The sequence below is a fragment of the Pollachius pollachius genome (assembly GCF_949987615.1).
Source record: "Pollachius pollachius genome assembly, chromosome: 13".
In the NCBI taxonomy this organism is placed as follows: domain Eukaryota; kingdom Metazoa; phylum Chordata; class Actinopteri; order Gadiformes; family Gadidae; genus Pollachius; species Pollachius pollachius.
The window spans coordinates 2,563,465-2,576,430 of record NC_136946.1 but is presented as its reverse complement, the minus strand read 5'-3'; the positions used below and the strand labels follow the sequence as shown (position 1 = coordinate 2,576,430).

The 12,966-nt window shown below is 43.6% G+C and overlaps 1 protein-coding gene across 1 annotated transcript in view; it reads right to left on the bottom strand.

Annotated features, from left to right (window-relative positions):
* Positions 1 to 8,479, bottom strand: part of LOC307085346 (fMet-Leu-Phe receptor-like) — a 17,412-nt gene extending 8,933 nt beyond the window's left edge. Inside the window, exons 1-2 of the mRNA XM_079750123.1 lie at positions 8,380 to 8,479; positions 8,054 to 8,169 (exon numbers count right to left, since the gene is read on the bottom strand). The gene's annotated coding sequence lies outside the window, so the exon portion shown is untranslated. The remainder of the gene's footprint in view (positions 1 to 8,053; positions 8,170 to 8,379) is intronic.
* Between the last annotated feature and the right edge of the window lie 4,487 nt (positions 8,480 to 12,966).

Here is a 12,966-nt window from a genome sequence, read left to right as displayed (position 1 = left end):
GAGTGAAGTTTAATTTCTTCAGCGGCTTTTTATGACTTTGCCTCAGCCAGAAGTTGGAGCTGTTTTTCAGTTACCTCGGTAAGTAAATCAAGGCGTTAGTTGAATTGTGTTTATTCGGCTTATAAAGAGGGTTGCATTACAGACAGTTAACATTGTGTTAATGTCCCCAATAGCTTTACCTTTAGCTACATTAGACTTTCAGAACAGCCTGGAAACGCATGTAATATATGTGCAGACGTGTTTAGGAGACATAAGTTTGACTGCTTTTGAAAAATGCCGTGTGGGTTTATCCGCCTGGCGGGATAAAGTAGGATCCGTCTATGTGCTGGAGCCTGCTGTTATCTTGCGGTGTGGGTTTATCCGCCTGGCGGGATAAATCAGGATCCGTCTATGTGCTGGAGCCTGCGGTTATCTTGCGGTGTGGGTTTATCCGCCTGATGGGATAAAGCAGGATCCGTCTTTGTGCTGGAGCCTGCGGTTATCTTGCGTGTGGGTTTATCCGCCTGGCGGGATAAAGCAGGATCCGTCTATGTGCGTGGTTATCTTGCGGTGTGAGTTTACCAACCGGGCGGGCTAAAGCAGGATCCGTCTATGTGCTGAAGCTTATTGTGGATATGACGGCGTATTTGTCCATCGAAGATGTATTCTTGTAACATATGTGGAGAAAACGTTCAGTCTTTAAAAGCATATGTTTTGCATTGCAAACTGCACCGCAGTGAACCCCGACATATTTTTAAATGTGTTGGAGCAAGTTGTAAGCAGGTGTTTTCAGGCTATACAGCTCTAAAGTCGCACTTCTATCGGCACCACAACAGTAGGCCTACATCAACCGTTGCTCAGAATGTGGCCGTAAGGCCATTAAAATGCACCGTCTCACTTTGTGAACGCCAGTGTGAGGAAACTAAACTGTTGGTTGCTCACTTAAAGGAGCACATAGCAGAAGGGCGTCATGTCGCTTGCCCAGTGAGAGGATGCAAAAGTGTGTTCACTGGAAAAACGTCTTTTACCTCTCACATGTCCAGAAAGCACAGACATTGGGCAGAAAATGTGATTTGTGCATCAATCCAAGATACACACTGTGAGACTCCCACTACAACTGCTACCATACAGGAACCTGCCAGTGTGTCAGATGCTGATGACACTGTAGGGGATGGGTCTAATTTCTGTGACCTGTATCTGAGAAATATATGTATGTTTTACATGAAACTACAGGGACAGCATCTTCTTCCAGTGTCTACCATTCAAAACATTGTTGAAGAAATACAGAATATACATGAGTTGGGACAGACATATACTTTTAATCGTCTAAACTTAGTTCTAAAAGATATGTCAGTTTCAGATGAAGACATTGTAAAAATTAGTGACACAATCAAACAATCTGACCTGTTTACAGCTTGCCACACAGGGCCAATGAGAACTGCTTACTCAAGAACCCAGTGCTTTAAAGACATGTTCAAATATGTGGAGCCCAAAAAAATCTTGCTGGGCAGAGATGAGAACAGGATAGAGAGGTGTGCCTATTATACTCCTGTGCTTAAGACTTTAAAGGGTATGCAGGAGTCCAGTTTTTGGCAGGGCCTCATGTCAGTGGATCATAATAATGTTTCCAAAACAGATGTTCTCTCTGACTGTTGTGATGGTAAGGTGTTTATGTCAAACACATTTTTTCAGGAAAACCCAAGTTGTCTCAAGCTGGTTTTGTACCAGGATGCATTCGAAGTTGTGAACCCATTGGGATCTGCAAAAAAGAAGCACAAGGTTTTAGCTGTGTACTTCTCTCTTCTCAACATGCCCCCCCATGTACGATCAAATGTTGACCACATGCTGCTGGTTTTATTGTGTAGAGAGAAGGATTTTAAGGAATTTGGCCAGGCCAAGGTTTTTTCTGAACTCCTTACTGATCTGAAAGAACTGGAGGAAAATGGGATAACAATGGGAGATGAACTTGTAGTAAAGGGAGCTCTCTACTGCATTGCTGGAGACAACCTGGGCTCTCACGCCATTGGTGGTTTCACAGAAAATTTCAGTTCATCTCAGTACTTCTGCAGATATTGTTTGATTTCTCGAACTGAACTTCTGGGTGCTGATCCTAACATCTGTGGACTGGAGCGGACTCCAGAAACGTACAGCTCTGCCATTGAACAGCTGGAGACAGAGGATTCTCCACAAGTACAAGGGACAAAGTTTAGGTCACTATTTAATACTCTACAAAACTTTGATGTTTGTTCACCTGGCCTGCCCCCCTGTCTCGGTCATGACATCTTTGAGGGTGTCCTCTCATACGATGTTGCTCTTTACCTCAAGTATTCCATCAAACAAAAGAAATGGTTCACCTACACAATTTTGAACAGGCGAATCAAGCAGTTAAAATACAAAGCAACAGATGCTTCCTCCAAACCTTGTGAGGTCAGTCCACACACACTGAAACTGAGTGGACATGCTGTCCAAAATTGGAACTTCTTGAGACTGTTGCCTCTGATAATTGGAGACAAGGTGCAGGACCCCGAAGATAATGTGTGGCAGTTAATTTTGCAGCTTAAGGACATTGTTGACCTGATATGTGCTCAGCAAATTTCCAAGGCTCAGGTTGCCTATCTAGATGTTCTCATCCAAGAATATTTGGAAACCAGGAAGGCACTATTTCCAGAAATCAACTTGAGACCTAAACACCATTTTTTGCGGCATTATCCAGGACTGATCCTGAAATTTGGCCCACTCATGAGGGTATGGGCTATGCGTTTTGAGAGCAAACATAGTTACTTCAAAAGATGTACAAGGCATCTGAAGAATTTCAAAAATCTATGTTTGACTCTTTCAGAGAGGCATCAAATGTTTCAGGCCTTTCTTTCCGCTGGGTCAGTGAGTCCTCCAGCCTTGCAAATAAAAGATGGATCACCATTTTACTCAGAGCTTTACAGTGAGCAAGTTAAAGGCACAATTCTCCATTTTGGCTTCACTGAAAGAAATACAATAAATCCTGGTGATGTGCAGTATAATGGGATAATTTACAGAAAGGGCCAATTTGTTGTCACGAAGAATGATGATTCAGTGGAGTTTGGTGAAATCATCCTCATTCTTGTGAAAGATGATTTTGCACTTCATTTTCTGATGAGAGTGTATGATGGGGAATTTCTTTCACACTACCACATGTACTGTGTAAAAAACACTGGAAGATTAGAATGCAGACTTGTTAGTGAACTAATTGACATGTGGCCTTTATCATATTACATAAACAATGGATACCATATTGTCCCATTGAAGCACAGTCTCTTGTCACACTGAATCAGCAGGCCAGTGTATTTTGTCTGTCTTTACAGATATGGCTGAATCACTGCAGATAAGCAATGCCATAGCAGCAGTGCTTCCAGATCTTCCTGATCAAGTTGTCAAGTCAGTAGAAGATGCTTTGAAGACACTTGGTGCAGTAACAACAGATGATTTGAAGTACATTGCAGAGGGAGACTTGCTGCCAGTATTAAAGCCCATACAAGCCAGAAGACTGGTTGCTGCCTGGGCCCAAAAGGGTGAGTGTAAAACATTGACACCACTACACAGCACACTTCTCTTACAGGACTGCACAAGTAATGTAATAGTTTAATAATTTCTTTAAGAATTCTTTAAAAACATTAAAGGTTTAATGATTTCTCTTTTGTCTCTTTTGTTGTACTTTTACAGACTCATTCACTCCAACTCCAGCCCCGGCATGTTCCCCTCCAGTGTTTCTCCAATCCTCTCTGTCCTCAGTCACTCCCTCACCAACATCATCAGCTACATCATCACCCTCAGGAAGTTATCGACCTGCGCCAAACTGCATAGAAAATTTTCAGATACCATGGCAGAAGCTCTCTGAAGAGATATTACAGAGTTTGGAAAGACAGAAAAGACCAAGTCCAAAACTACGACGAGAAATGATAAGGATTGTGGTCTCTGAGATGATCAAGATTTGTAAGAATCCAACCAAACACAACACCACAGAGATAGCAAAAAGGATGGTGGCCAGGTATCCAAAGTCTCTTCAAGATGTGATTGATGGTGATGTTATTGGACTTGGATATCATTCCCTGGCAAAGCAACTCCAGTCAAGAGTTGAAAATGTCAAACGACCTGACACACCAAAGATACAGAAACGCAAAGCAGCATCAGATGATGACACAGATGAAATATCTGCTGAACAAAGAGCCAGTGTTCAAGACACCTATGGCTGTGTCAACTGGATGCCGAAACATCTGCCACTCCCTGAGACTGCGGAGAGTCAGCTAGAAAAAAAAGAAAAAATGAAGACATTTGAAGATATGAACTACAATTCAGATGTTGTGAAAGACTTAATCAAGTCCACATATTTCACGCAGCGTAAAGAGATCAATAATGGTGCTAGCATCCAGAAATTAAGCCAGGATTGGCCATTTTTGTTTAAGGAAGTTGGTATGGCAGCCCACTTCCAGGAACTGACTGGCGTGAGTTTGATTGTGTCCTTCCTTGCCAATGTGGACAAAAAGGGGGCACGTCTCTTAAACTTCTTCAAACGTGTTGATGCACATAAACACAAACAAGTTCTGGATGCTCTTCTTAAGCTTGAAACTGAAAGAGGCCAGTCCACTGGTTGCTCAGAAGAGGTCATACAGATGGTGCTTCTTTTAATGGCTCATTTTGATGAGAAGGAACAGCATCTGTTCCATTACGTTGAGAAGACAAGCCTTGCTGAGGAGGTTCAGATGGAGAATGTGCCACCAACACCCTGCCTTATTGTGTGTGGTAAGTAAACTGAACCAAACCTGCAAGCTTTCTCTATCGGTATACTAACACCCACTTGTACTTGGCTTGTTTATTTTCATGTTAGCTTTTAGCCCACTTTGAGACACTGGCTAATTTGAATTTATGGGTGTTATTGAAGCCCTTGTCATTATCATTAAAGTAATTTTTTTATTCATGTTTATTCTTAGGGTCCTCCTGCTTTGCCTCTGAGACATTTATGTTGAGCATCGACAGAAAGGTTGTCAATGACCACATCACTTCCTTCACATCTGCCATCTGCCTGATGTTTGGCAGTTACTACTGCCTGAACATACACTACCCGGTGGATCTACGGTCTACACTGGAGTTCCTCCAACGGTAACATTTCTTTCTTTGGTAACACTTTACAATAAGGTACGCAAAAACGTGTGTAGTTACTGAGGAACGAATGAGTAATGAATGATGAACGAATGATGAACGACCAGGGCCCTAACTGGGGCCCTAACGGCCCTAAGTGACAGTTACTCAGTAACTACTGAGGAGTTACTGGTAAACAGACTAGGGGACTACTCTATTCGTTACTGAGTCTGGGTGTGTGTTTGGATCAGGCATTTGGGCTGTTATGTACTTGCTGATAAAGTCGTTACTGTGAATGATGAACAACCAGGGCCCTAACTGAGGCCCTAACAGGGCCCTAAGTAACAGTTACTCAGTAACTACTGAGGAATTACTGGTAAACAGACTGGGGGACTAATGTATTCGTTACTGAGTAACTGTCACTTAGGGCCCTGTTAGGGTTCCAGTTAGGGCCCTGGTTGTTCATCATTCGATACTCAGTAACAAATACAGTAGTCCCCTAGTCTGTTTACCAGTAATTCCTCAGTAGTTACTGAGTAACTGTCACTTAGGGCCCTGTTAGGGCCCTGGTCGTTCATCATTCGTTACTCATTTGTTCCTCAATAACTACACAAGTTTTTGCGTACCTTATTGTAAAGTGTTACCCTTTCTTTTTATTTAACATTAGAAAATGCAAGGCATAAGATATCCCACCTGAGATGTTTTCGCTCTCTCTTTCTTAAAGGTGTTTCTTTTCAATAAATCCTGAGAACGGCACCAAAGTCGAGTGGAACAAGAAGAGAAAAGTGTTCTCAGTCAATCCCAGAGTCCTCACTCTGATCTCAGACCTGGCTGACCATGAGTGGACCTTCCAGTGAAGTTGAGGGACAATATGATAAAAGGTACACTCGATGTTATACACACTGCAGATATAGTGTTGTGTTTTTGTTGAAAGTTTTACAAGAAAAATTGTCTGGTACACTTTGTACATGTTCAGCGTTACTGCATTGGTTTTGTACTTTCACTTAAGTGTAAAGGTATCTTGTTACATTGTGTAAGTAAAGTGTGTTCCTCTTACTACACTGGTTTTGAAATGGGAACAGTTTATTATGATACATTTAATTAACCTCACTGTTTTGTTCCAATTGGGCTTGCTGTAGATAAAGTATGTGGATTTAACATAGCGCTTTCAATTGAACGCCCAATAGTACTTTGTACATAGTACTTACGCTGGCCAACCATCAGTAAATGGAATTGATTACAATGTTAAACTCTTTTTTTTTCTATGCTCTTTTTCTTTCTAAGATAGTTACCATGCTTGCTTATACATATAATCCAAATGTGCAACCATGCAATTTCAATTGCAAGAGAAATCAGTCAAATAAGATCAGTAAATCTATAAAAAAGAACACACCATAGAAACAGATGGCCGATAGCAATAATCCACAACGCGTATCATTACTACAAAGTGCTGCTCTCCCGAGAGCATGGGCTCTCCTTCATGACCCACCCGTCATTCATATATATTTTGTTATATGATCAACTTAAAATACTTGATGTTTACAACAAATTTCAAATAAAGAGTATATATTTGAAAAGTTTAAGGTGGATATTTTTTCTGGCTGTTTTGGTACATATAGTAATTTGACAATATTAATTCATGCTCTGTGTATTAACTTTACAGAATAGAATGTGGCACAGAATACACTATTGGCAAGTTCTGCATCCTCTGACAACAATCAAACTGCTAATTTGTCTGAATATTTTAAGTATATTTACAAAATATCTAAAAATAAATATCTGATATTTATGAAAATATAATAAATATAATATATAATATAATATATATATTTTTTTTATAATTGTTTTTCCCGGAATTTCAGTTTTTTTTATTGGTAAAAAACAAGCAAATTCTTTAACCGTAAAATCAACAGTATCAATATATTTTTTAACCATAAAAGAAGAATTCTTTTTACCGTTATTTAACAGTAGAGTTCTGGCAACCACAGCTGCCGGTATTTGACTGTAAACAATTACAACTTTTCATGTACATTTTCAGGTAAAACAATGTTTTTTTTTAAATGTCAAAACTTTATTTTTTACAGTAAGATATTGAGTTAAGCACTTTTTTTAACTGTAAAATAAAACAACTTTTCATGTACATTTTCAGGTAAAACAATGTTTTTCTAAAATATAAAAACTTTAATTTTTATGGTAAAATATTGAATTAAGCACTTTTTTAAACTGTAAAATACAACAACTTATCATGTACATTTTCACGTAAAAAAATGTTTTTTTTAATGTAAAAACTTTATTTTTTACGCTAAAATATTGAATTAAGCACATTTTTTAACCATAAAATCAACAGTATCAATACATTTTTTTACCGTACATGACAAAAAATATTTTACCGTAATTTAACGGTACAGTTTCGGCAACCACAGCTGCCGGTATTTTACCGTAAAATCAGCATATTTTTTTTTACAGTGTGGGACTGCATACGAATGTGTCTACAGACGTGCTGACTAATGTATGATAAAGAGCTCTATGGCCCTTAGCAAGCCTGAACTGCAGACACATTACTGCTCAAAAGGCTATTGGCCTGAGCAACATAAGTAGAGGAATATACTTTTCCCTGAACTTTTAAACGTTGTAAACGTGCAAAAACACAATTATATATTTACGTGGCATTCTGTTAAAATATACCTCTGGCATTCAGTAGGCCAACGCTGTGGTAAAGTGTGTGAAGTAAAGTGTGGGTCTTTCTTTCAGATGAACAAGTGTTTCTTTCTCTTCAATAGATACAACTTTATCAATCCCCCATAGAAGAAAGGTGTTAATGTTTATCCCTATCAAAAAATAATGGTAAAACAAGAGTGTGGAGGTGTCCCTGAGCGAGGCGCCTCACCCTGACCGCTCCTGACCAGCTGGCTGCAGTGAGTGGTTGAAGTGCTTCGGATGAAAGCGTAATATAAATGCTATTTACCATTTACAACGGGTTGAGATATCTGAGGAAGCCCACGGGGGGTGGTATAGGGCTCCCCGTGGTCGCGTTGTTGTACTGCCTGTTCTCTCGATCTGACGTCGGCAAGGTTTTAGATCCTACAGCAGAAAGAGTGGAATCAGACCGCCAAAATAAGAGTATATCCATCTCATGCAATAGATGGCTGAATACATGAAATGAGTGACCCCTGATGATAAGAGATGAAGAGGAAGTAAACCACACTGTAAAACCTGGTTGTACATTGACAGTGAAATTAGAACAGCTCCATATTATTCGGATGCAGTAACGATAATGTAAATAAACAGTACCTCACTCGCGAAACGGCTGCCAGTACTGCTGACAGCGGGGTTGAACGCTTGGTTGTGTTTCTACTTTCTGTCTGGTGGTGCAACTCCTCGTCCTCGTGACCTGAGCTGGCGCTTCTCTCTTCGGACTTGCAACACTCTGCTGCTGGGTTGGACTGTGGGCCAGCAGATCAACAACCTGGGACACCACGTCCCACGTTGTCCCACGTGCGCGTGTGTGTGTGCGCGTGTGCGTGTGTGTGTGTGCGTGTGTGTGTGTGTGTGTGCGTGTGTGTGTGTGTGTGTGTGTGCGTATGTGTGTGTGTGTGTGTGTGTGCGTGTTTGTGTGCGTGTGTGTGTGTGGGGGTGTTTGCTTGTGTGTGTGTGTGTGTGTGTTTGTGTGTGTGGATGGGTGTGTGTGTGTGCGTGTGCGTGTGCGTGTGCGTGTGCGTGTGTGTGTGTGAGTGTGTGTGTGTGTGTGTGTGTGTGGATGGGTGTGTGTTTGTGTGTGTGTGCGTGTGCGTGTGTGTGGATGGGTGTGTGTGTCTGTGTGTGTGTTTGTGTGGATGCGTGTGTGCGTGTGCGTGAGGATGGGTGATGGTTTGTGTATGTATGCATGCACGTGTGTTTAGGGGAGTTCAACAATGGAGAGGATGTGGTTCAGTGGCGGCTGCTGGTCTTTCAAAGAGGGGAAGCTCATTTCGGCCTACATCATATAATGTAGGCCCCTGCCATACCAACTAGCCGTCTTTTCCAGTGACTTGACCAGGGTCCTCTCAATGGTCAGCAGAGCTAGGCTGCCTAAACGGCCTTGGCCCATTGTGTTACGGTTGTAGGAACGCTTTAAACAGGAGAAGCTCCTTTCTACACCTGCAGATGTTGCTCCAATTGTTGCCACTAATGAGAACAGTTTGTAAAGCTGAGGCATTGCACTGTCCAACTCCATGTCTTGAAGGAACACCAAGGAAACCCACAGCTTTCCCCTCTCACCCTGCAAGACCTGATCTGAATACAGGACTTGAAGTGCAGACCTCAAGCTCCCTGAATCAAAGTGATGGCCAAATTCCAAAATGATATTAAACTCCAACAAGGAAATGGGGAAATTCTTTTCAACTGAAACAAGGTATTGTGTGTATAAGTGTGTGAAATGTACAATGAAAATTGTCTAGCAATTTCGACAGAGAAATATCAAGACATTGGTTGCAGTTTGTCTCTCGACTCGCTTGCAAAATCCGCGATGGGACTGAGGACTAAAGAGAGCTCCGGGCTCCGGCGACGTTTTATGGTTCAAAATCGCTGTCAATCAAACGGTAACTCAGTCTTTTGCAGTCCCTCTAATCATCACGCAGAAGCCCCGTGTCCAGGCCACTCCTCCATTCACCCCCAGAGACGCTGGGCCTCCGTGGAAGGGACATAATCGCAGCATTATCAAATGACCATCGACTTTCGACGCAGTAAATAAAGCTGTTCTATGCAGCCCAATTGAAGTCGATGGCCGCTGAGCTTCAACAGGCAAATGCAATGGACGCTACGGGAACGTATGAGAAGGAAATCATGTCAGTCGACCTGCGATAAACAGCTGATTCTGAACAAACTCGCCTTCGAGATGGACGTGTTGTAACGCATTTTTAGTCAATGAAATGTTAACACAACAGTGTATATTTGACCATTTATTTTTTCAAATTATAGGGGAAGCCGAGCATCCCTTGCAGTCTTTGAGAAATCGCCACGGATGTGGTCTTCTTTCTTCATGTTGCCAAACACACACACTCACAACCAGGGCATAATTTGAGCCGGAACACGCCGGAACTAGGATTAGAGAGAGTGAGGGGTGAGGATTAGGATTAGAGAGAGTGAGGGGTGAGGATTAGGATTAGAGAGAGTGAGGGGTGAGGATTAGAGAGAGTGAGGGGTGAGGATTAGAGAGAGTGAGGGGTGAGGATTAGAGAGAGTGAGGGGTGAGGATTAGAGAGAGTGGGGGGTGAGGATTAGAGAGAGTGAGGGGTGAGGATTAGAGAGAGTGAGGGGTGAGGACTAGGATTAGAGAGAGTGAGGGGTGAGGATTAGAGAGAGTGAGGGGTGAGGATTAGAGAGAGTGAGGGGTGAGGATTAGAGAGAGTGAGGGGTGAGGATTAGAGAGAGTGAGGGGTGAGGATTAGAGAGAGTGAGGGGTGAGGATTAGAGAGAGTGAGGGGTGAGGATTAGAGAGAGTGAGGGGTGAGGATTAGAGAGAGTGAGGGGTGAGGACTAGGATTAGAGAGAGTGAGGGGTGAGGATTAGGATTAGAGAGAGTGAGGGGTGAGGACTAGGATTAGAGAGAGTGAGGGGTGAGGACTAGGATTAGAGAGAGTGAGGGGTGAGGACTAGGATTAGAGAGAGTGAGGGGTGAGACAGAGTGAAGTGTGAGACAGCGGGAAGGGTGAGACAGAGTGGGGGGGGAGGTCTCACCGGTGGAACAGCATGGTGAGGAACTGCAGCACGACGAGCGGGACGAAGGTGAAGAGGAACATGAAGGTGACGGGCTCCACCAGGATGTAGTCTCCGGTGAAGGTCAGGCTGTTGTCGTCCTTGGGGATGCGGATGCTGACCTTCAGCCTTCAGCAGCTGCAGGGTGAAGGTCACCACCAGCCACAGCAGGTTGGCGAAGAAGTAGATGAAGGTGGCCTGGGCGCACACACACACACACACACACATCATCATCATCGTGTCACAGACACACACACACACACACACATCATCATCATCGTGTCACAGACACACACACACACACACATCATCATCATCGTGTCACAGACACACACACACACACACACATCATCATCATCATGTCACACACACACACACGTCATCATCATCATGTCACACACACACACACACATCATCATCATCATCGTGTCACAGACACGCACACACACACACATCATCATCATCATTGTGTCACAGACACACACACACACACACATCATCACCATCGTGTCACAGACACACACACACACACACATCATCATCACCATCGTGTCACAGACACACACACACACATCATCATCATCATCGTGTCACACACACACACACACATCATCATCATCATCGTGTCACACACACACACACACACATCATCATCATCATCATGTCAGAGACACACACACACACACACATCATCATCATCATCGTGTCACAGACACACACACACACACATCATCATCATCATCGTGTCACAGACACACACACACACACATCATCATCATCGTGTCACACACGCACACAAACACATCATTATCATCATCACGTCACGCACACACACACACACACATCATCATCGTGTCTCACACACACACACACATCATTTTCATCGTGTCACACACGCACACACACACACACACACACACACACACATACACACACACACATCATCATCATCAACCCACACACACATCATCATCACACACAGCTCGGCTGTTGTCGTCCTTGGGGATGTGGATGCTGACCTTCAGCCTTCAGCAGCTGCAGGGTGAAGGTCGCCACCAGCCACAGCAGGTTGGCGAAGAAGTAGATGAAGGTGGCCTGGGCGCACACACACACACACACACACATCATCATCAACGTGTCACAGACACACACACACACATCATCAACAACGTGTCACAGACACACACACACACATCATCATCAACGTGTCACAGACACACACACACACACATCATCATCATCACGTCACGCATCTGTACATATACAGCACGTACTGGGTTACTGTGTTTGTTACGATATATATACAGCGCGTACTGGGTTACTGTGTTTGTTACGATATATATACAGCGCGTACTGGGTTACTGTGTTTGTTACGATATATATACAGCGCGTTGGGTTACTGGGTTTGTTACGATATATATACAGCGCGTACTGGGTTACTGGGTATGTTACGATATATATACAGCACGTACTGGGTTACTGGGTATGTTACGAAATATATACAGTATATATCATAAGGATTAAATGTACACATAATACAGCATATGGATTACAATAGATACATAATATGTCATATATTAGAATGTATGATGACGGTCAGCATGGTGACCAGCACGCTGAGCACCGCCGCCACCGTCACCTGGGTGTCGGCCTTCAGGTAGAAGCACAGCCCCAGGTAGATGGGGGGGAGGGTCATGACACGCACGTCGACCAATCGGAGGACGGCCTCGCTTTGACCTCTGAACCCAACGGAACCCCAATCAGCAGGGGTGAGGCTGAACCGGGTTCAGATGAGATCAGCTCGCTAGAGTCTGAGAGAAGCGCACACACACACACACACACACACACACAGACACAGACACAGATACACATACGCTCACGAACAGACATGCACACGCGGACAGACACGCACGCACGCACACGCACACACACACACACACACACATGGCCTACCGGACCATGAGGCAGACGGTAGCGGGCACGAGGATGCTGCTCCCTACGATGAACACCTCGTACAGCAGGTAGGGCCGGGAGATGGAGCGGTTCTTACGGGCCAGCCGCACGCTGCCGCCCCGCAGGTCGATGCTGTTGGCCAGGGTGGCATTAATACAGGGGCCCCTCGGACCCGGGAACACGCAGCGCTCC